Source organism: Bombina bombina, chromosome 2 (assembly GCF_027579735.1).
Source record: "Bombina bombina isolate aBomBom1 chromosome 2, aBomBom1.pri, whole genome shotgun sequence".
Taxonomy (NCBI): Eukaryota; Metazoa; Chordata; class Amphibia; order Anura; family Bombinatoridae; genus Bombina; species Bombina bombina.
Window position 1 is genome coordinate 484,667,265 of NC_069500.1, and position 20,553 is coordinate 484,687,817.

The following is a 20,553-nucleotide window of genomic DNA, read 5'->3' on the forward strand; positions in this document are numbered from 1 at the left end:
AAAAAAGAGCAGACACAGCAAAGTATTACTCACAGTTTCTCTGTTGCTGCACTGCACTTGTTGGCTCAGGGCCGGGGCAAGGGCTCCAGGATTCTTGCCAAAGGCTGCTGCTGCAGAGGACCTACAGTACAGATGGAGGTGGCACTGACTACTCGAACTTCTCGAGGTAACTGGCCATGTTTCAGCGTGCAGCCCGCGGCCACTGCACCAACACCTGACCTCTTTCTGCCGCTCTCAGCAGGATGTGATGACTCCCCTCCTCGACCCTCTTCCCCCCTCCCACACCATCTTCCGTCTCTCCTCCAGACTCCACCTACCCAGTATTTTAGTAACCCCGGGCCCGGCTAAGAGCTCCCCTGGCCAGCTACATTTTTAAAAAAATCTGTGCTAACTGTTGCTTGCTGCTCCAGGGGAGCTCGTAGCCCAGGGCATTTGAGGATAGTTCCGGGACAGCATCAGACCGGGACTGTCCCAGTGATACCGGGTCGGGTGTCAACCCTAGAGTAAATTTGTATTGTGGAGAACTAGAATTGGACTATTTGTAGTTGCTTTAAGGAGCTGTGCAAAAAAATTACTTTAAAATTTTAGATACAGTTAAATCCTGTAAATTTTGAAGAAAAGTCTGAAAGAACAAGGTTGGTTATTCTAAATAAAAGGTGCAATATGAAAGATTGTATTGAGTTGGTGGCAGGAGACATTGTAAGAAAAAACGGTAGGCCATGGTTAAAGCAAAGGAAGGAGCTAGGGTCAATACTTCTCTGATTCTTCTGATTCTTGAAGATGTGGAAAGCCATTGTTTGGTTTAGCTGCAAAATGCACCCAGTGAATAATGAATGCAGAAATGGCTATCTAGGAAAAGAATATGAAAATGTCTGAAAGTTCAGTTACTGTTTGGAGGGTTATAGTACTCAGCGTGAGTAATTAAGAATATTTTGAGGCATTAGATTTTCTGCGTTGTGACAACGGTGGGCGGGATTGGTTGCTGACGGGGACGGGGAAGGGCGCGGTTGCGCGTGAGCGTGAGAGACAGATCAAAAGAGTGGGGGGAGAGAGAAAGAGAGAGGGAGAGAGCAAAATAGAGGGGGAAGAGCAAAAGAGAGGGGGAAAGAAGAAAAGAGAGGAGGGAGATAGCAAAAGAGAGGGGGGAGAGAGAGAGCAAATGAGAGGGGGGGAGAGAGAGAGAGAGAGAGAGAGAAATAGAGAGGGGAAGAGAGAGAGCAAAAGGGAGGGGGAGAGAGAGCAAAAAAAAGGGGGAAAGACAGAGAGCAAAAGAGACGGGGAGAGAGAGAGCGCAAAAGAGAAGGGGGAGAGAGAGCAAAAGAAAGGGGGGAGAGAGAGCAAAAGAGAGGGGGATAGAGGGGAAGAGAGAGAGAGCAAAAGAGAGGGAGAGAGAGAGAGCAAAAGAGAGGGGGAGAGAGAGAGCAAAAGAGAGGGGGGAGAGAGAGAGCAAAAGAGAGAGAGAAAAATAGAGGGGGAAAAGAGAGAGAGCAAAAGAGAGGGGGAGAGAGAGCAAAAAAAAGGGGGGAGAGAGCAAAAGAGAGGGGGAGAGAGCAAAAGAGAGTGGTGAGAGAGAGAGCAAAAGACGGGAGAGAGAGCGCAAAAGAGAGGGGGGGAGAGAGAGCAAAAGAAAGGGGGGAGAGAGAGCAAAAAGAGATGAGAATAGAGAGAGGGGAAGAGAGAGAGAGCAAAAGAGAGAGGGGGGAGAAAGAGCAAAAGAGAGGGGGAGAGAGAGGGGGGGAGAGAGTGGGGGAGAGAGAGAGAGGGGGGAGAGAGGGGAGAGAGAGAGAGAGCAAAAGAGAAGGGGGAGAAAGAGCAAAAGAGAGAGGGAGAGAGAGAGCAAAAGAGATAGAGGGAGAGAGCAAAAGAGAGGGTAGAGAGAGAGCAAAAGAGAGGGGGGAGAGAGAGAATGCAAAAAAACGGGGAGAGAGAGCACAAAAGAGAGGGGACAGAGAGAGAGAGCAAAAGAGAGGGGGGAGAGAGATAGTGCAAAAGAGAGGGGAGAGAGAGCACAAAAGAGAGGGAAAGAGAGAGAGCTCAAAATAGAGGGGGAGAGAGAGCGCAAAAGAGAGGGGGAGAGAGAGAGAGCACAAAAGAGAGGGGGAGAGAGAGAGCGCAAAAGAGAAGGGGGAGAGAGAGCAAAAGAAAGGGGGGAGAGAGAGCAAAAGAGAGGGGGATAGAGGGGAAGAGAGAGAGAGCAAAAGAGAGGGAGAGAGAGAGAGCAAAAGAGAGGGGGAGAGAGAGAGCAAAAGAGAGGGGGGAGAGAGAGAGCAAAAGAGAGAGAGAAAAATAGAGGGGGAAAAGAGAGAGAGCAAAAGAGAGGGGGAGAGAGAGCAAAAAAAAGGGGGAAGAGAGAGAGCAAAAGAGAGGGGGAGAGAGCAAAAGAGAGTGGTGAGAGAGAGAGCAAAAGACGGGAGAGAGAGCGCAAAAGAGAGGGGGGAGAGAGAGAGCAAAAGAAAGGGGGGAGAGAGAGCAAAAAGAGATGAGAATAGAGAGAGGGGAAGAGAGAGAGAGCAAAAGAGAGAGGGGGGAGAAAGAGCAAAAGAGAGGGGGAGAGAGAGGGGGGGAGAGATTGGGGGAGAGAGAGAGAGGGGGGAGAGAGGGGAGAGAGAGAGAGAGCAAAAGAGAAGGGGGAGAAAGAGCAAAAGAGAGAGGGAGAGAGAGAGCAAAAGAGATAGAGGGAGAGAGCAAAAGAGAGGGTAGAGAGAGAGCAAAAGAGAGGGGGAGAGAGAGGGGGGGAGAGATTGGGGGAGAGAGAGAGAGGGGGGAGAGAGGGGAGAGAGAGAGAGAGCAAAAGAGAAGGGGGAGAAAGAGCAAAAGAGAGAGGGAGAGAGAGAGCAAAAGAGATAGAGGGAGAGAGCAAAAGAGAGGGTAGAGAGAGAGCAAAAGAGAGGGGGAGAGAGAGAATGCAAAAAAACGGGGAGAGAGAGCACAAAAGAGAGGGGACAGAGAGAGAGAGCAAAAGAGAGGGGGGAGAGAGAGAGTGCAAAAGAGAGGGGAGAGAGAGCACAAAAGAGAGGGAAAGAGAGAGAGCTCAAAATAGAGGGGGAGAGAGAGCGCAAAAGAGAGGGGGAGAGAGAGAGAGCACAAAAGAGAGGGGGAGAGAGAGAGCACAAAAGAGAGGGGGGAGAGAGAGAGCACAAAAGAGAGGGGGATAGAGCTGAGCACAAAAGAGAGGGAGAGTGCAAAAGAGAGGGGGAGAGTGAGAGCAAAAGAGGGGGAGAGAGAGAGCGCAAAAGAGAAGGGGGAGAGAGAGCAAAAGAAAGGGGGGAGAGAGAGCAAAAGAGAAGGGGAGAGAGAGAGAGAGCAAAAGAGAGAGAGAAAAATAGAGTGGGGAAAGAGAGAGAGCAAAAGAGAGGGGGAGAGAGAGCAAAAAAAGGGGGAAAGAGAGCAAACGAGAGGGGGAGAGAGAGAGCAAAAGAGATGGGGGAGAGAGCAAAAGAGAGTGGTGAGAGAGAGAGCAAAAGAGGGGGAGAGAGAGCGCAAAAGAGAGGGGGAGAGAGAGAGCAAAAGAAAGGGGAGAGAGAGAGCAAAAGAGAGGAGAAGAGAGAGAGGGGAAGAGAGAGAGAGCAAAAGAGAGGGGGAGAGAAAGAGCAAAAGAGAGGGGGAGAGAAAGAGCAAAAGAGAGGGGGAGAGAGGGGGGGAGAGAGAGAGAGAGAGAGCAAAAGAGGAGGGGGAGAAAGAGCAAAAGAGAGAGGGAGAGAGAGAGCAAAAGAGATAGAGGGAGAGAGCAAAAGAGAGGGTAGAGAGAGAGAGCAAAAGAGAGGGGGGAGAGAGAGAATGCAAAAAAAGGGGAGAGAGAGCACAAAAGAGAGGGGAGAGAGAGAGAGCAAAAGAGAGGAGGGAGAGAGAGAGTGCAAAAGAGAGGGGAGAGAGAGCACAAAAGAGAGGGGGAGAGAGAGAGCTCAAAATAGAGGGGGAGAGAGAGCGCAAAAGAGAGGGGGGAGAGAGCACAAAATAGAGGGGGAGAAAGAGAGAGCACAAAAGAGAGGGGGAGAGAGAGCACAAAAGAGAGGGGGGAGAGAGAGAGAGCACAAAAGAGAGGGGGAGAGAGAGCACAAAAGAGAGGGAGAGTGCAAAAGAGAGGGGGAGAGTGAGAGCAAAAGAAAGGGGGGAGAGAGAGCAAAAGAGAGGGAGAGAGAGGGGAAGAGAGACAGAGCAAAAGAGAGGGGGAGAGAGAGAGCAAAAGAGAGGGGGAGAGAGAGAAAGCAATAGAGAGGGGGGAGAGAGAGGGGGGAGAGGGAGAGCAAAAGAGAGGGGGGAGAGAGAGAGAGAGCAAAAGAGAGAGAGAAAAATAGAGTGGGGAAAGAGAGAGAGAGAGCAAAAGAGAGGGGGAGAGAGAGCAAAAAAAAGGGGTAAAGAGAGCAAACGAGAGGGGGAGAGAGAGAGCAAAAGAGACGGGGAGAGAGCAAAAGAGAGTGGTGAGAGAGAGAGCAAAAGAGGGGGAGAGAGAGCGCAAAAGAGAGGGGGGAGAGAGAGAGCAAAAGAAAGGGGAGAGAGAGAGCAAAAGAGAGGAGAAGAGAGAGAGGGGAAGAGAGAGAGAGCAAAAGAGAGGGGGAGAGAAAGAGCAAAAGAGAGGGGGAGAGAGAGAGAGAGGGGGAGAGAGAGAGGGGGAGAGAGAGAGGGGGGAGAGAGGGGGGGGAGAGTGGGGGAGAGAGAGAGGGGGGAGAGAGAGAGAGAGCAAAAGAGAAGGGGGAGAAAGAGCAAAAGAGAGAGGGAGAGAGAGAGCAAAAGAGATAGAGGGAGAGAGCAAAAGAGAGGGTAGAGAGAGAGAGCAAAAGAGAGGGGGGAGAGAGAGAATGCAAAAAAAGGGGAGAGAGAGCACAAAAGAGAGGGGGGAGAGAGAGAGTGCAAAAGAGAGGGGAGAGAGAGCACAAAAGAGAGGGGGAGAGAGAGAGCTCAAAATAGAGGGGGAGAGAGAGCGCAAAAGAGAGGGGGGGAGGGGGAGAGAGCACAAAATAGAGGGGGAGAGAGAGCACAAAAGAGAGGGGGAGAGAGAGCACAAAAGAGAGGAGGAGAGAGAGAGCACAAAAGAGAGGGGGAGAGAGAGCACAAAAGAGAGGGGGGAGAGAGCACAAAATAGAGGGGGAGAGAGAGCACAAAAGAGAGGGGGAGAGAGAGCACAAAAGAGAGGGGGAGAGAGAGCACAAAAGAGAGGGAGAGTGCAAAAGAGAGGGGGAGAGTGAGAGCAAAAGAGGGGGAGAGAGAGCGCAAAAGAGAAGGGGGAGAGAGAGCAAAAGAAAGGGGGGAGAGAGAGCAAAAGAGAGGGAGAGAGAGGGGAAGAGAGACAGAGCAAAAGAGAGGGGGAGAGAGCAAAAGAGAGGGAGAGAGAGAGAGAGCAATAGAGAGGGGGGAGAGAGAGAGCAAAAGAGAGGGGGAGAGAGAGCAAAAGAGAGAGAGAAAAATAGAGTGGGGAAAGAGAGAGAGCAAAAGAGAGGGGGAGAGAGAGCAAAAAAAAGGGGGAAAGAGAGCAAACGAGAGGGGGAGAGAGAGAGCAAAAGAGACGGGGGAGAGAGCAAAAGAGAGTGGTGAGAGAGAGAGCAAAAGAGGGGGAGAGAGAGCGCAAGAGCGCAAAAGAGAGGGGGAGAGAGAGAGCAAAAGAAAGGGGAGAGAGAGAGCAAAAGAGAGGAGAAGAGAGAGAGGGGAAGAGAGAGAGAGCAAAAGAGAGGGGGAGAGAAAGAGCAAAAGAGAGGGGGAGAGAAAGAGCAAAAGAGAGGGGGAGAGAGAGAGAGGGGGGAGAGAGAGAGAGAGAGAGGGGAGAGAGAGGGAGGGGGGAGAGAGAGAGAGGGGGAGAGAGGGGGGAGAGAGAGAGAGAGAGAGAGAGCAAAAGAGAAGGGGGAGAAAGAGCAAAAGAGAGAGGGAGAGAGAGAGCAAAAGAGAGAGAGGGAGAGACCAAAAGAGAGGGTAGAGAGAGAGAGCAAAAGAGAGGGGGGAGAGAGTGCAAAGGAGAGGGGAGAGAGAGCACAAAAGAGAGGGGGAGAGAGAGCACAAAAGAGAGGGGGGGGAGAGAGAGAGCACAAAAGAGAGGGGGAGAGAGAGAGAGAGCACAAAAGAGAGGGAGAGAGAGAGCGCAAAAGACAGGGGGGAGAGAGAGCACAAAAGAGAGGGGGAGAGAGAGAGAGCACAAAAGAGAGGGAGAGAGAGTGCAAAAGAGAGCAAAAGAAAGGGGGGAGAGAGAGCAAAAGAGAGGGAGAGAGGGGAAGTGAGAGAAAGCAAAAGAGAGGTGGAGAGAGAGAGCAAAAGAGAGGGGGAGAGAGAGAGCAAAAGAGATGGGGGAGAGAGAGCGCAAAAGAGAGAGAGAAAAATAGAGGGGGGAAAGAGAGAGAGCAAAAGAGAGGGAGAGAGAGGGGAAGAGAGAGAGAGCAAAATAGAGGTGGAGAGAGAGAGCAAACAAGAGGGGGAGAGAGAGCAAAAGAGATGGGGGAGAGAGCAAAAGAGAGTTGTGAGAGAGAGAGCAAAAGAGGGGGAGAGAGAGCGCAAAAGAGGGGGGGAGAGAGAGAGCAAAAGAAAGGGTAGAGAGAGAGAGCAAAAGAGAGGAGAAGAGAGAGAGGGGAAGAGAGAGAGAGCAAAAGAGAGGGAGGAGAGAAAGAGCAAAAGAGAGGGGGAGACAGAGGGGGAGAGAGAGAGGGAGAGAGAGAGAGGGGGGGAGAGAGAGAGGGGGGAGAGAGAGAGAGAGCAAAATAGAAGGGAGAGAAAGAGCAAAAGAGAGAGGGAGAGAGAGAGCAAAAGAGAGAGAGGGAGAGAGCAAAAGAGAAGGTAGAGAGAGAGAGCAAAAGAGAGGGGGGAGAGAGAGCACAAAAGAGAGGGGAGAGAGAGCACAAAAGAGAGGGGAGAGAGAGATCAAAAGAGAGGGGAGAGAGAGTGCAAAAGAGAGGGGAGAGAGAGCACAAAAGAGAGGGGGGAGAGTGAGCTCAAAATAGAGGGGGAGAGAGACTGCAAAAGAGAGGGGGAGAGTGAGAGAGCACAAAAGAGAGGGGGAGAGAGAGAGCACAAAAGAGAGGGAGAGAGAGAGCGCAAAAGAGAGGGGGGAGAGAGAGCACAAAAGAGAGGGGGAGAGAGAGAGAGCACAAAAGAGGGGGAGAGAGCGCAAAAGAGAAGGGGGAAAGAGAGCAAAAGAAAGGGGAGAGAGAGCAAAAGAGAGGGGAAGAGAGAGCAAAAGAGAGGGGAGAGAGAGAGAGCAAAAGAGAGGGAGAGAGAGAGAGAGCAAAAGAGAGGGTGAGAGAGAGCAAAAGAGGGGGGGAGAGAGAGAGCAAAAAAGAGAGAGAAAAATAGAGGGGGGAAAGAGAGAGAGCAAAAGAGAGGGGGAGAGAGAGCAAAAATAGGGGGAGAAAGAGCAAAAGAGAGAGGGAGAGCAAAAGAGAGAGAGGGAGAGAGCAAAAGAGAGGGTAGAGAGAGAGAGCAAAAGAGAGGGGGGAGAGAGAGAGCAAAAGAGAGGGGGGAGAGAGAGAGCAAAAGAGAGAGAGGGAGAGAGCAAAAGAGAAGGTAGAGAGAGAGAGCAAAAGAGAGGGGGGAGAGAGAGCACAAAAGAGAGGGGAGAGAGAGCACAAAAGAGAGGGGAGAGAGAGATCAAAAGAGAGGGGAGAGAGAGTGCAAAAGAGAGGGGAGAGAGAGCACAAAAGAGAGGGGGGAGAGTGAGCTCAAAATAGAGGGGGAGAGAGAGTGCAAAAGAGAGGGGGAGAGTGAGAGAGCACAAAAGAGAGGGGGAGAGAGAGAGCACAAAAGAGAGGGAGAGAGAGAGCGCAAAAGAGAGGGGGGAGAGAGAGCACAAAAGAGAGGGGGAGAGAGAGAGAGCACAAAAGAGGGGGAGAGAGCGCAAAAGAGAAGGGGGAGAGAGAGCAAAAGAAAGGGGAGAGAGAGCAAAAGAGAGGGGAAGAGAGAGCAAAAGAGAGGGGAGAGAGAGAGAGCAAAAGAGAGGGAGAGAGAGAGAGAGCAAAAGAGAGGGTGAGAGAGAGCAAAAGAGGGGGGGAGAGAGAGAGCAAAAAAGAGAGAGAAAAATAGAGGGGGGAAAGAGAGAGAGCAAAAGAGAGGGGGAGAGAGAGCAAAAATAGGGGGAGAAAGAGCAAAAGAGAGAGGGAGAGCAAAAGAGAGAGAGGGAGAGAGCAAAATAGAGGGTAGAGAGAGAGAGCAAAAGAGAGGGGGGAGAGAGAGAGCAAAAGAGAGGGGGGAGAGAGAGAGCAAAAGAGAGGGGAGAGAGAGAGCAAAAGAGAGGGGGAGAGAGTGCAAAAGAGGGGGGGGGGGAGTGAGTTCAAAATAGAGGGGAGAGAGAGCGCAAAAGAGAGGGGGAGAGAGAGAGCACAAAAGAGAGGGGGATAGAGAGAGCACAAAAGAGAGGGAGATTGAGAGCGCAAAAGAGAGGGGGGGAGAGAGAGCACAAAAGAGAGGGAGAGAGTGCAAAAGAGAGGGGGGAAAGAGAGAGAGCAAAAGAGACGGGGGAGAGAGAGAGCACAAAAGAGAGGGAGAGAGAGAGCGCAAAAGAGAGGGGGGGAGAGAGAGCACAAAAGAGAGGGAGAGAGAGAGAGCACAAAAGAGGGGGAGAGAGAGAGCGCAAAAGAGAAGGGGGAGAGAGAGCAAAAGAAAGGGGAGAGAGAGCAAAAGAGAGGGGAAGAGAGAGCAAAAGAGAGGGGGGAGAGAGAGAGCAAAAGAGAGGGAGAGAGAGAGAGAGCAAAAGAGAGGGTGAGAGAGAGCAAAAGAGGGGGGGAGAGAGAGAGCAAAAAAGAGAGAGAAAAATAGAGGGGGAAAGAGAGAGAGCAAAAGAGAGGGGGAGAGAGAGCAAAAATAGGGGGAGAAAGAGCAAAAGAGAGAGGGAGAGAGAGAGCAAAAGAGAGAGAGGGAGAGAGCAAAAGAGAGGGTAGAGAGAGAGAGCAAAAGAGAGGGGGGAGAGAGAGAGAGTAAAAGAGAGGGGAGAGAGAGCACAAAAGAGAGGGGAGAGAGAGAGCAAAAGAGAGGGGGAGAGAGTGCAAAAGAGGGGGTGGAGTGAGTTCAAAATAGAGGGGAGAGAGAGCGCAAAAGAGAGGGGGAGAGAGAGAGCACAAAAGAGAGGGGGATAGAGAGAGCACAAAAGAGAGGGAGATTGAGAGCGCAAAAGAGAGGGGGGGAGAGAGAGCACAAAAGAGAGGGAGAGAGTGCAAAAGAGAGGGGGAAAGAGAGAGAGCAAAAGAGACGGGGGAGAGAGAGAGCAAAAGAGGGGGAGAGAGAGAGCGCAAAAGAGAAGGGGAGAGAGAGCAAAAGAAAGGGGGGAGAGAGAGCAAAAGAGAGGTGGAGAGAGGGGAAGAGAGAGAGAGCAAAAGAGAGGGGGGAGAGAGAGAGCAAAAGAGAGGGGGAGAGAGAGAGCAAAAGAGAGGGGGGAGAGAGAGAGCAAAAGAGAGGGGGAGAGAGAGAGCAAAAGAGAGAGAGAAAAATAGAGGGGGAAAAGAGAGAGAGCAAAAGAGAGGGGGAGAGAGCAAAAAAAAGGGGGAAAGAGAGAGAGCAAATGAGAGGGGGGGGAGAGAGAGCACAAAAGAGAGGGGGAGAGAGAGAGAGCACAAAAGAGGGGGAGAGAGAGAGCGCAAAAGAGAAGGGGGAGAGAGAGCAAAAGAAAGGGGAGAGAGAGCAAAAGAGAGGGGAAGAGAGAGCAAAAGAGAGGGGGGAGAGAGAGAGCAAAAGAGAGGGAGAGAGAGAGAGAGAGAGCAAAAGAGAGGGTGAGAGAGAGCAAAAGAGGGGGGAGAGAGAGAGCAAAAAAGAGAGAGAAAAATAGAGGGGGGAAAGAGAGAGAGCAAAAGAGAGGGGGAGAGAGAGCAAAAATAGGGGGAGAAAGAGCAAAAGAGAGAGGGAGAGAGAGAGCAAAAGAGAGAGAGGGAGAGAGCAAAAGAGAGGGTAGAGAGAGAGAGCAAAAGAGAGGGGGGAGAGAGAGAGCAAAAGAGAGGGGAGAGAGAGCACAAAAGAGAGGGGAGAGAGAGAGAGCAAAAGAGAGGGGGAGAGAGTGCAAAAGAGGGGGGGAGTGAGTTCAAAATAGAGGGGAGAGAGAGCGCAAAAGAGAGGGGGAGAGAGAGAGCACAAAAGAGAGGGGGATAGAGAGACCACAAAAGAGAGGGAGATTGAGAGCGCAAAAGAGAGGGGGGGAGAGAGAGCACAAAAGAGAGGGAGAGAGTGCAAAAGAGAGGGAGGAAAGAGAGAGAGAGCAAAAGAGACGGGGGAGAGAGAGAGCAAAAGAGGGGGGAGAGAGAGAGCGCAAAAGAGAAGGGGAGAGAGAGCAAAAGAAAGGGGGGAGAGAGAGCAAAAGAGAGGGGGAGAGAGGGGAAGAGAGAGAGAGCAAAAGAGAGGGGGGAGAGAGAGAGCAAAAGAGAGGGGGAGAGAGAGAGCAAAAGAGAGGGGGAGAGAGAGAGCAAAAGAGAGGGGGAGAGAGAGAGAGAGAAAAATAGAGGGGGGAAAGAGAGAGAGCAAAAGAGAGGGGGAGAGAGCAAAAAAAGGGGGAAAGAGAGAGAGCAAATGAGAGGGGGAGAGAGAGAGCAAAATAGATGGGGGAGAGAGCAAAAGAGTGGTGAGAGAGAGAGCAAAAGAGGGGGAAGAGAGAGAGCAAAAGAAAGGGGGGAAAGAGAGCAAAAGAGAGGAGAAGAGAGAGGGGAAGAGAGAGAGAGCAAAAGAGAGGGGGGAGAGAAAGAGCAAAAGAGAGGGAGAGAGAGGGGGGAGAGAGAGAGGGGGGAGAGATGGGGGCAGAGAGAGCAAAAGAGAAGGGGGAGAAAGAGCAAAAGAGAGAGGGAGAGAGCAAAAGAGGGTAGAGAGAGAGAGCAAAAGAGAGGGGGGAGAGAGAGAGCAAAAGAGAGGGAAGAGAGCACAAAAGAGAGGGGAGAGAGAGAGAGAGCAAAAGAGAGGGGGAGAGAGAGAGTGCAAAAGAGAGGGGAGAGAGAGCACAAAGGAGAGGGGGGAGAGAGAGCTCAAAATAGAGGGGGAGAGAGAGTGCAAAAGAGAGGGGGGAGAGAGCACAAAAGAGAGGGGGAAAGAGAGAGAGCAAAAGAGGGGGAGAGAGAGAGCGCAAAAGAGAAGGGGGAGAGAGCAAAAGAAAGGGGGGGAGAGAGAGCAAAATAGAGGGGGAGAAAGGGGAAGAGAGAGAGAGCAAAAGAGAGGGGGGAGAGAGAGAGCAAAAGAGAGGGGGAGAGAGAGCAAAAGAGAGGGGGGAGAAAGAGAGCAAAAGAGAGGGGGAGAGAGAGAGCAAAAGAGAGAGAGAAAAATAGAGGGGGGAAAGAGAGAGAGAGCAAAAGAGAGGGGGAGAGAGAGCAAAAAAAAGGGGGAAAGAGAGAGCAAACAAGAGGGGGAGAGAGAGAGCAAAAGAGATGGGGGAGAGAGCAAAAGAGAGTGGTGAGAGAGCACAAAAGAGAGGGGGAGAGAGAGAGAGCAAAAGAAAGGGGGGAGAGAGAGCAAAAGAAAGGAGAAGAGAGGGGAAGAGAGAGAGAGAGCAAAAGAGAGGGGGGAGAGAAAGAGCAAAAGAGAGGGGGAGAGAGAGTGGGGGAGAGAGAGAGCAAAAGAGAAGGGGCAGAAAGAGCAAAAGAGAGAGGGAGAGAGAGAGCAAAAGAGAGGGGGAGAGACAGAGAGAGCAAAAGAGAGGGGAGAGAGCACAAAAGAGAGGGGAGAGAGAGCAAAAGAGAGGGGGAGAGAGAGAGTGCAAAAGAGAGGGGAGAGAGAGCACAAAAGAGAGGGGAGGGAGAGAGAGCTCAAAATAGAGGGGGAGAGAGAGTGCAAAAGAGAGGGGGAGAGAGAGCACAAAGAGAGGAGGAGAGAGAGTGCAAAAGAGAGATGGAGAGAGAGAGCACAAAAGAGAGGGGGGAGAGAGAGCTCAAAATAGAGGGGGAGAGAGAGCGCAAAAGAGAGGGGGGAGAGAGAGAGCACAAAAGAGAGGGGAAGAGAGAGAGAGTGCACAAAAGAGAGGGAGAGAGAGAGAGTGCAAAAGAGAGGGGGTGAGAGAGAGCAAAAGAGAGGGGGGAGAGAAAGCAAAAGAGAGAGGGGAGAGAGGGAGCAAAAAAGAGGGACAAGAGAGCAAAAGAGAGGGGGGAGAGAGAGCAAAAGAGAGGGGGAGAGAGAAAGCAAAAGAGAGGGGGGGGGAGAGAGAGCAAGGGGTGGGACTGCTGAACTGCAAAAAATGGCCTGTGTGAACGGGCTTTAGGACTAGTAGCTGTAGTATTCTGTAATGTAGAAAGATTGACTCAGGTGCAAGTGAAAAGTCATAGGCAGAGTTGTATTAAGGTTTAACAGCCATCACTTTAATGACAAAAAAAATGTATTTATACATTACAACTATTTCAAATATTTTGCTAACTTTTTTTATTATTTTTATTATTATTATCATTAGGTATTTGTAGAGCACCAACAGGTTCCGCAGCGTTATGAACATACTGTAGGTGGTATATAAAAAAACGATTACAGGGATCAACGGGGAGAGAGGGTCCTGCCCAAGAGTTGCACTGCTGTAGTCGGCTCTTATGAAGGTGAACTACAAACAGCTGGGCTCATAGGCTTACATGCTATGGGGTTTTAGGGGATAGCAGTGGAGATAGGAAGGTTAGTGTAGGTTGTAAGAGTCCCTGAATAGTAAAGTCTTCAGGGAGCACTTGAAGCTTTTAAAACTAGGGGAGATTTTTGTGGAGCGAGGCAGAGAGTTCCATAAGATGGGAGCCAGTCTGGACTAATCTTGTAGACGAGAATGTGAGGAGGTAACAAGAGAGGAGGAGAGTTGGAGATCATGAGCGGAGCGAAGTGGACAGGAGGGAGAGTATCTGGAGACAAGGTCTGAGATATAGGGGGGAGCAATGCAATTGAGGGCTTTGTGTGTCAGAGTGAAAATGTTGTGTTTAATCCTGGAGGCAAGAGGAAGCCAGTGAAGGGATTGGCAGAGAGGTGCGGCAGATGAAGAGCGATGTGCAACGAAGATGAGCCTGGCAGAGGCATTGATTATGGATTGTAAAGGAGCTATGCGGCAGCTAGGGAGACCAGAGAGGATAGAGATGCAGTGAGATAGTGCATCGATAACTGAAAATCAGATCAATGGAGTGACCATCTTTGTGAGTGGGAGAGTCAGTCCATTGTGACAGACCGACACCCTGACATATATATGTACATATGCGCACCTGAACACACACATTCCTTTGATTTAATACAATTTCTATTCCAAGAACACATTTTTCTAGTATATTTTGTTTTGTATAACTTGTATGACTTTTCATGTTACATAGTAACATAGTAGATGAGGTTGAAAAAAGACCGAAGTCCATCGAGTTCAACCTATACAAATCTAAAATACTTACAAAAAGCTCCAGTTAAAATGAAATAATCCCACTAAAAGGTGACCAATTTAATACTAGCAATCATATCTATGAATTTTGTTTATAGACAGAAATGTATCCAAACTATTTTTAAATTTATCTAGGGTATTGGCATTCACTACCTCCTTTGGTAATGAGTTGCACAATTTTATTGCTTTTACAGTGAAAAAATGTTTCCGTTGCAGGAGATTAAATCTCCTTTCCACCAACCTTAAATTGTGACATTTTGCCACAAACAATTTTCTTGGAATAAACAGAGTTTCTGCCATCTCTGTATATGGGCCTTGAATATATTTATATAAAGTAATCATGTAAATCCATGTCTTTTTTAACTCGCTCACTTGCTGTGCCACTGTAGATGACAGATATAACCTAATTCAAAGGGAACTCAGAGCTCTGTGGGCTAAAAATCTGGACATTGATAAACCTAGACCACTGGTTTTCAAACCTGTCCTCAGGTCTCCCTTACAGGCCACATTTTGAGAATATCTGAACTAGAACACAGGTGAATATGGTTATTTTACCTGCTCTCATCCACAGTAATTTAGAAAACCTGGATTGTTAGGGAGGCCTGAGGACAGGTTTAAAAACCAGTGACCTAGACATATGGTAGCCTACTTTCATAGATTCAGCTTCAAGAAAAGACTCCTGCAAGCAGCCTTTCACAGGCCTTCCCTAACTGGTCACTTCAAAGGCATCCAGCTCTTTCCATATCTTTCCACCCACACTGGAATGCTGAGAACTACTTTTTCTCTTATAACGTCAGTTCTGAGATTGTCTAATATCAAGTACTACTGATGGGGGTTTCCTGGTTAAATTGCTGGTTATTCAAGACGATTAAACCTACACCATCTCATCAGTCCGCCAAGTACTAACTCTACTGAAGATGAGAGGACTGTCTATGCCAGAACTCCCACCACAGGCTTCTTCCATCTTTCAGTAGTCAACAGCTCCAGAGTGGCAACTCCTATCAGGAAGAGCGAGGAAAATAACAAAGGGACAACTCTTGCCATGTACCCAGCCCCCTTGTGTAATGGGAGGGTATCGGGTGACCAGTCCTGTGAATATCACTGTTTGCTGTTCAGAATTTCATGGGAACTTTGCCATATATATTTGTATAAGCGTATGATTACTGGTGAGATGCATTCATTTTCGCATTTGCACTGTTTATGCAAGTACATGTTCTGATGTTTATTTAGTGTTTTTTGCTTAGCACTAGAATACAAATGTTTGTAATTTCGTATTATATCTAGGTCAATTAGGTATGTGATTACCTTATCGCTCTAGTATTATTAATAAATATTTAGATGTCTATGCCAGTATAAGATGCAATGTTTATTTATATTTGTTTCTCTTCTAATGTAAGATTCAAAATATTTTTTTTGGCATTATATTTGAAGCGCTCTAGATTCTTGGTTACTCCATTTCTTCATCTGTGACCACTCTGGAGAGTGAGGGTCTTCTATAACACTATCGGCTAGATTTAGAGTTCTGCGTTAGCCGTCAAATCAGCGTTAGAGGCTCCTAATGCTGGTTTTGGGCTACCGCTGGTATTTAGAGTCTTGTAGGTAAGGGTCTAACGCTCACTTTGCAGCCACGACTTTTCCATACCGCAGATCCCCCTACGCCAATTGTGTACCCTATCTTTTCAATGGGATCTTTCTAACGCTGGTATTTAGAGTCTTGGCTGAAGTGAGCGGTAGAGCCTCTACCGACAAAACTCCAGCCGCAGAAAAAAGTCAGGAGTTAAGAGCTTTCTGGGCTAACGCCGGTTCATAAAGCTCTTAACTACTGTGCTCTAAAGTACACTAACACCCATAAACTACCTATGTACTCCTAAACCGAGGCCCCCCCACATCGCCACCACTCTAATAATTTTTTTTAACCCCTAATCTGCCGACCGCACACCGCCGCAACCTACGTTATCCCTATGTACCCCTAATCTGCTGCCCCTAACACCGCCGACCCCTATATTATATTTATTAACCCCTAATCTGCCGTCACCAATGTCGCTGCTACCTTACCTACAATTATTAACCCCTAATCTGCCGACCGGACCTCACCGCTACTATAATAACGTTATTAACCCCTAATTCGCCTCACTCCCGCCTCAATAACCCTATAATAAATAGTATTAACCCCTAATCTGTCCTCCCTAACATCGCCGACACCTAACTTCAAGTATTAACCCCTAATCTGCTGACCGGACCTCACCGCTACTATAATAAATGTATTAACCTCTAAAGCTAAGTCTAACCCTAACACTAACACCCCCCTAAATTAAATATAATTTAAATCTAACTAAATAAATTAACTCTTATTAAATAAATTATTCCTATTTAAAGCTAAATACTTACCTGTAAAATAAACCCTAATATAGCTACAATATAAATTATAATTATATTGTAGCTATTTTAGGATTTATATTTATTTTACAGGCAACTTTGTATTTATTTTAACTAGGTACAATAGCTATTAAATAGTTAATAACTATTTAATAGCTACCAAGTTAAAATAATTACAAAATTACCTGTAAAATAAATCCTAACCTAAGTTACAATTAAACCTAACACTACACTATCATTAAATTAATTAAATAAAATACCTACAATTAAATCTAACACTACACTATCAATAAATTAATTACATGAAATACCTACAAATAAATACAATTAAATAAACTAACTAAAGAACAAAAAATAAAAAAAGCTAAGTTACAAAAAATAAAAAAATTAATTACAAACATAATAAAAATATTACAACAATTTTAAGCTAATTACACCTACTCTAAGCCCCCTAATAAAATAACAAAGCCCCCCCAAAATAAAAAAATGCCCTACCCTATTCTAAAATTAAAATAGAAAGCTCTTTTACCTTACCAGCCCATAAAAGGGCCTTTTGCGGGGCATGCCCCAAAGAATTCAGCTCTTTTGCCTGTAAAAATAAACACAATACCCCCCCCAACATTACAATCCACCACCCACATACCCCTAATCTAACCCAAACCCCCTTTAAATAAACCTAACACTAAGCACCTGAAGATCTTCCTACCTTATCTTCACCACGCCAGGTATCACCGATCCGTCCAGAGGAGTCTCCGAAATCTTCATCCAAGCCCAAGCGGGGGCTGGAGATCCATAATCCGGCTGAAGTCTTCTATCAAGCGGCAAGAAGAAGTCCAGAAGAGGCTCCAAAGTCTTCATCCTATCCGGGCAAAAGAGGAGATCCGGACCGGCAACCATCTTCATCCAAGCGGCATCTTCTATCTTCATCCGATGACGAGCGGCTCCATCTTGAAGACCTCCGGCGCGGATCCATCCTCTTCTTCCGACGTCCTAAGTCCGAATGAAGGTTCCTTTAAATTCGAATTCCGATTGGCTGATAGGATTCTATCAGCCAATCGGAATTAAGGTAGGGAAAATCTGATTGGCTGATTGAATCAGCCAATCAGATTGAGCTCGCATTCTATTGGCTGTTCCGATCAGCCAATAGAATGCGAGCTCAATCTGATTGGCTGATTGGATCAGCCAATCGGATTGAACTTGAATCTGATTGGCTGGTTCCATCAGCCAATCAGATTTTTCCTACCTTAATTCCGATTGGCTGATAGAATCCTATCAGCCAATCGGAATTCGAGGGACGCCATCTTGGATGACGTCATTTAAAGGAACCTTCATTCGGACTTAGGACGTCGGAAGAAGAGGATGGATCCGCGCCGGAGGTCTTCAAGATGGAGCCGCTCGTCATTGGATGAAGATAGAAGATGCCGCTTGGATGAAGATGGTTGTCGGTCCGGATCTACTCTTCTGCCCGGATAGGATGAAGACTTTGGAGCCTCTTCTGGACTTCTTCTTGCCGCTTGATAGAAGACTTCAGCCGGATGATGGATCTCCAGCCCCCGCTTGGGCTTGGATGAAGATTTCGGAGCCTGGACGGATCGGTGATACCCGGTGTGGTGAAGATAAGGTAGGAAGATCTTCAGGGGCTTAGTGTTAGGTTTATTTAAGGGGGGTTTGGGTTAGATTAGGGGTATGTGGGTGGTGGGTTGTAATGTTGGGGGGGGTATTGTATGTTTTTTTTTTCCAGGCAAAAGAGCTGAATTCTTTGGGGCATGCCCCGCAAAAGGCCCTTTTAAGGGCTGGTAAGGTAAAAGAGCTTTTCTATTTTAATTTTAGAATAGGGTAGGGCATTTTTTTATTTTGGGGGGCTTTGTTATTTTATTAGGGGGCTTAGAGTAGGTGTAATTAGCTTAAAATTGTTGTAATATTTTTATTATGTTTGTAATTAATTTTTTAATTTTTTTGTAACTTAGCTTTTTTTTATTTTTTGTACTTTAGTTAGTTTATTTAATTGTATTTATTTGTAGGTATTTCATGTAATTAATTTATTGATAGTGTAGTGTTAGATTTAATTGTAGGTATTTTATTTAATTAATTTATTGATAGTGTAGTGTTAGGTTTAATTGTAACTTAGGTTAGGATTTATTTTACAGGTAATTTTGTAATTATTTTAACTAGGTAGCTATTAAATAGTTATTAACTATTTAATAGCTATTGTACCTGGTTAAAATAATTACAAAGTTGCCTGTAAAATAAATATTATTCCTAAAATAGCTACAATATAATTATAATTTATATTGTAGCTATATTAGGGTTTATTTCACAGGTAAGTATTTAGCTTTAAATAGGAATAATTTATTTAATAAGAGTTCATTTATTTCGTTAGATTTAAATTATATTTAACTTAGGGGGGTGTTAGTGTTAGGGTTAGACTTAGCTTTAGGGGTTAATACATTTATTAGAGTAGCGGTGAGGTCCGGTCGGCAGATTAGGGGTTAATACTTGAAGTTAGGTGTCAGCGATGTTAGGGAGGGCAGATTAGGGGTTAATACTATTTATTATAGGGTTAGTGAGGCGGATTAGGGGTTAATACATTTATTATAATAGCGGTCAGGTCCGGTCGGCAGATTAGGGGTTAATTATTGTAGGTAGCTGGCGGCGACGTTGTGGGGGGCAGATTAGGGGTTAATAAATATAATATAGGGGTCGGCGGTGTTAGGGGCAGCAGATTAGGGGTACATAGGTATAATGTAGGTTGCGGCGGTGTACGGAGCGGCAGATTAGGGGTTAAAAAAAATATGCAGGGGTCAGCGATAGCGGGGGCGGCAGATTAGGGGTTAATAAGTGTAAGGTTAGGGGTGTTTAGACTCGGGGTACATGTTAGAGTGTTAGGTGCAGACTTAGAAACTGTTTCCCCATAGGAAACAATGGGGCTGCGTTAAGAGCTGAACGCTGCTTTTTTGCAGGTGTTAGGTTTTTTTCCAGCTCAAACTGCCCCATTGTTTTCTATGGGGGAATCGTGCACAAGCACGTTTTTTAAGGTGGCCGCGTCCGTAAGCACCGCTGGTATTGACAGTTGCAGTAGCGGTAAATATGCTCTACGCTCCCTTTTTGGAGCCTAACGCAGCCCTTCTGTGAACTCTAAATACCAGCAGTATTTAAAAGGTGCGGGGGAAAAAAAGCCAGCGTTAGCTACGTGGGTCGTTACCGACAAAACTCTAAATCTAGCCGTATGTAAATTGTGGTTATTTTCTAGTTTGTTATAGCTAGGACACCCTTGTAAGCAAAGTCATATACAGTGTATAACGTGTTCTATTATGTTTCATTTGTTCTACTGGAGTTCTTTTTGAATTGTTTGGAACTTGACGCCAGAGACTAGTACAACCCTAAAATTCCCATCCCTTCAATTTGATTGGCACTATATGCACAGCCTTTATCATTGCCTTCCCACGATTTCTATTGGTACTTTCTCCTACCATCAACTTGCACCCCCCATCTCTTAGGCCTTTCAAAAACGCCCCCTTGCGGAAGACAACTTCTACCATGTCAACTACTTATACATCTCCCCCCCCCCTTTTTATCTCTTTCTCTCCCCTTTTCCTTTGTCTTGCCCAGCAACAACTCCATATAAATCATAAATAGAAGTGTTTAATAAATGTTACTTATGTTTACTTTAAAAATTTGAATGCCTAATGTGGGTCATCTCAACACACCGACTAAGTGTAGCTTGTTGCTGAGATCCTTATTCAGGGTGCATGCAACCAGATGTATTGTTTTGCAGGAGACAAAGAGGGAGAGCCCCTTAAATTATGTTATAGGCAATTCCATGTGGTTGAGTACTCCTCCTCCTCTAAAAAAAAGGCTAGAGGAGTAGCTATTTTGGTCAGTAGAACCATAGCCTATGACTTGATTTTGAGAGAGATATTCAAGCTAGATTTCTTAGTTTAATCTGTAAACTTGATACTGTTCAGTGTTCTGTATACATTAGTGTCTCTTTATGCCCCAATAGTAATCAACCACCATCTTTAGATAAGTGAATGTCGATTCCCTCTTGACAAGACAAAAACATTAATATCCTAGCCAAACATTTACATTCTCTAATAACTCAATACAATTACTTTGATGTGTGGAGATAATTTAACTCATGTGAGAGATATTACACACACTTTTCTGTACCCCACAAATTGTATGCTTTCTTAGATTACCTCTTTTGCAGTAGTCATACTCTTCATGTATTGTGTTCATCTAAAATACTTATTTGTGCCTGGTAAGCTCATGATCAGGTCGTGATGGAGGTATATAACTCGGATGAGACAACAGAACGACAGCAATTGTGCATACCTAACCACTTGGTGTTAGATATACTTAAAGTGCACATGTTGATATCTGTGCGTATCCTAAAAGGGCTAATGAAGTAAAAAATAGTTTGCATCAAAGAATTGTTTAAAAATTGCAAGTATTTTAAAATAATTTTCAAAAATAAGCAAAATGACTTACATAGCAATGCTGACTGAAGTAGTCTGATTCACCGCCCTTTATCATTGTTTAGCTTCAGAAACACAGGCATCATATTTCTATATTTCATACTTTCCACACATAACATAACTTTGTGCCCATTTTAGGGAACTAGAAATGCTGAGGGTGAAACATAGATCTCTGGTTCATTTTCTAAAAGTGCCCCAAATGCCCTCAAAATAGAGCAGTTTTGGGGCTTTAAAGTTGGTGGGAGTAGGGTGTTAGAAAAAAGATGGCACCAGATGTGTTTAGCTTGCTCCCAGTAGTGCACTACTCTTAAGATACTCCAATGATATTAAGAGAGTAGAGCCAATTTTATAGCATAAGTAAATTGGCAAATTGTATGCAATTATAATTTTGATTTTGCTGTCCCTACCAGGGAAGCCTGTAGCGGCTATCACTTACCTACCATA

The 20,553-nt window shown here is 46.5% G+C and overlaps 1 protein-coding gene across 3 annotated transcripts in view; it reads left to right on the plus strand.

Moving 5' to 3' along the window:
- RASAL1 (RAS protein activator like 1) overlaps positions 1-20,553 on the plus strand; it is a 310,566-nt gene that overhangs the window by 211,756 nt on the left and 78,257 nt on the right. The window lies entirely within an intron of this gene.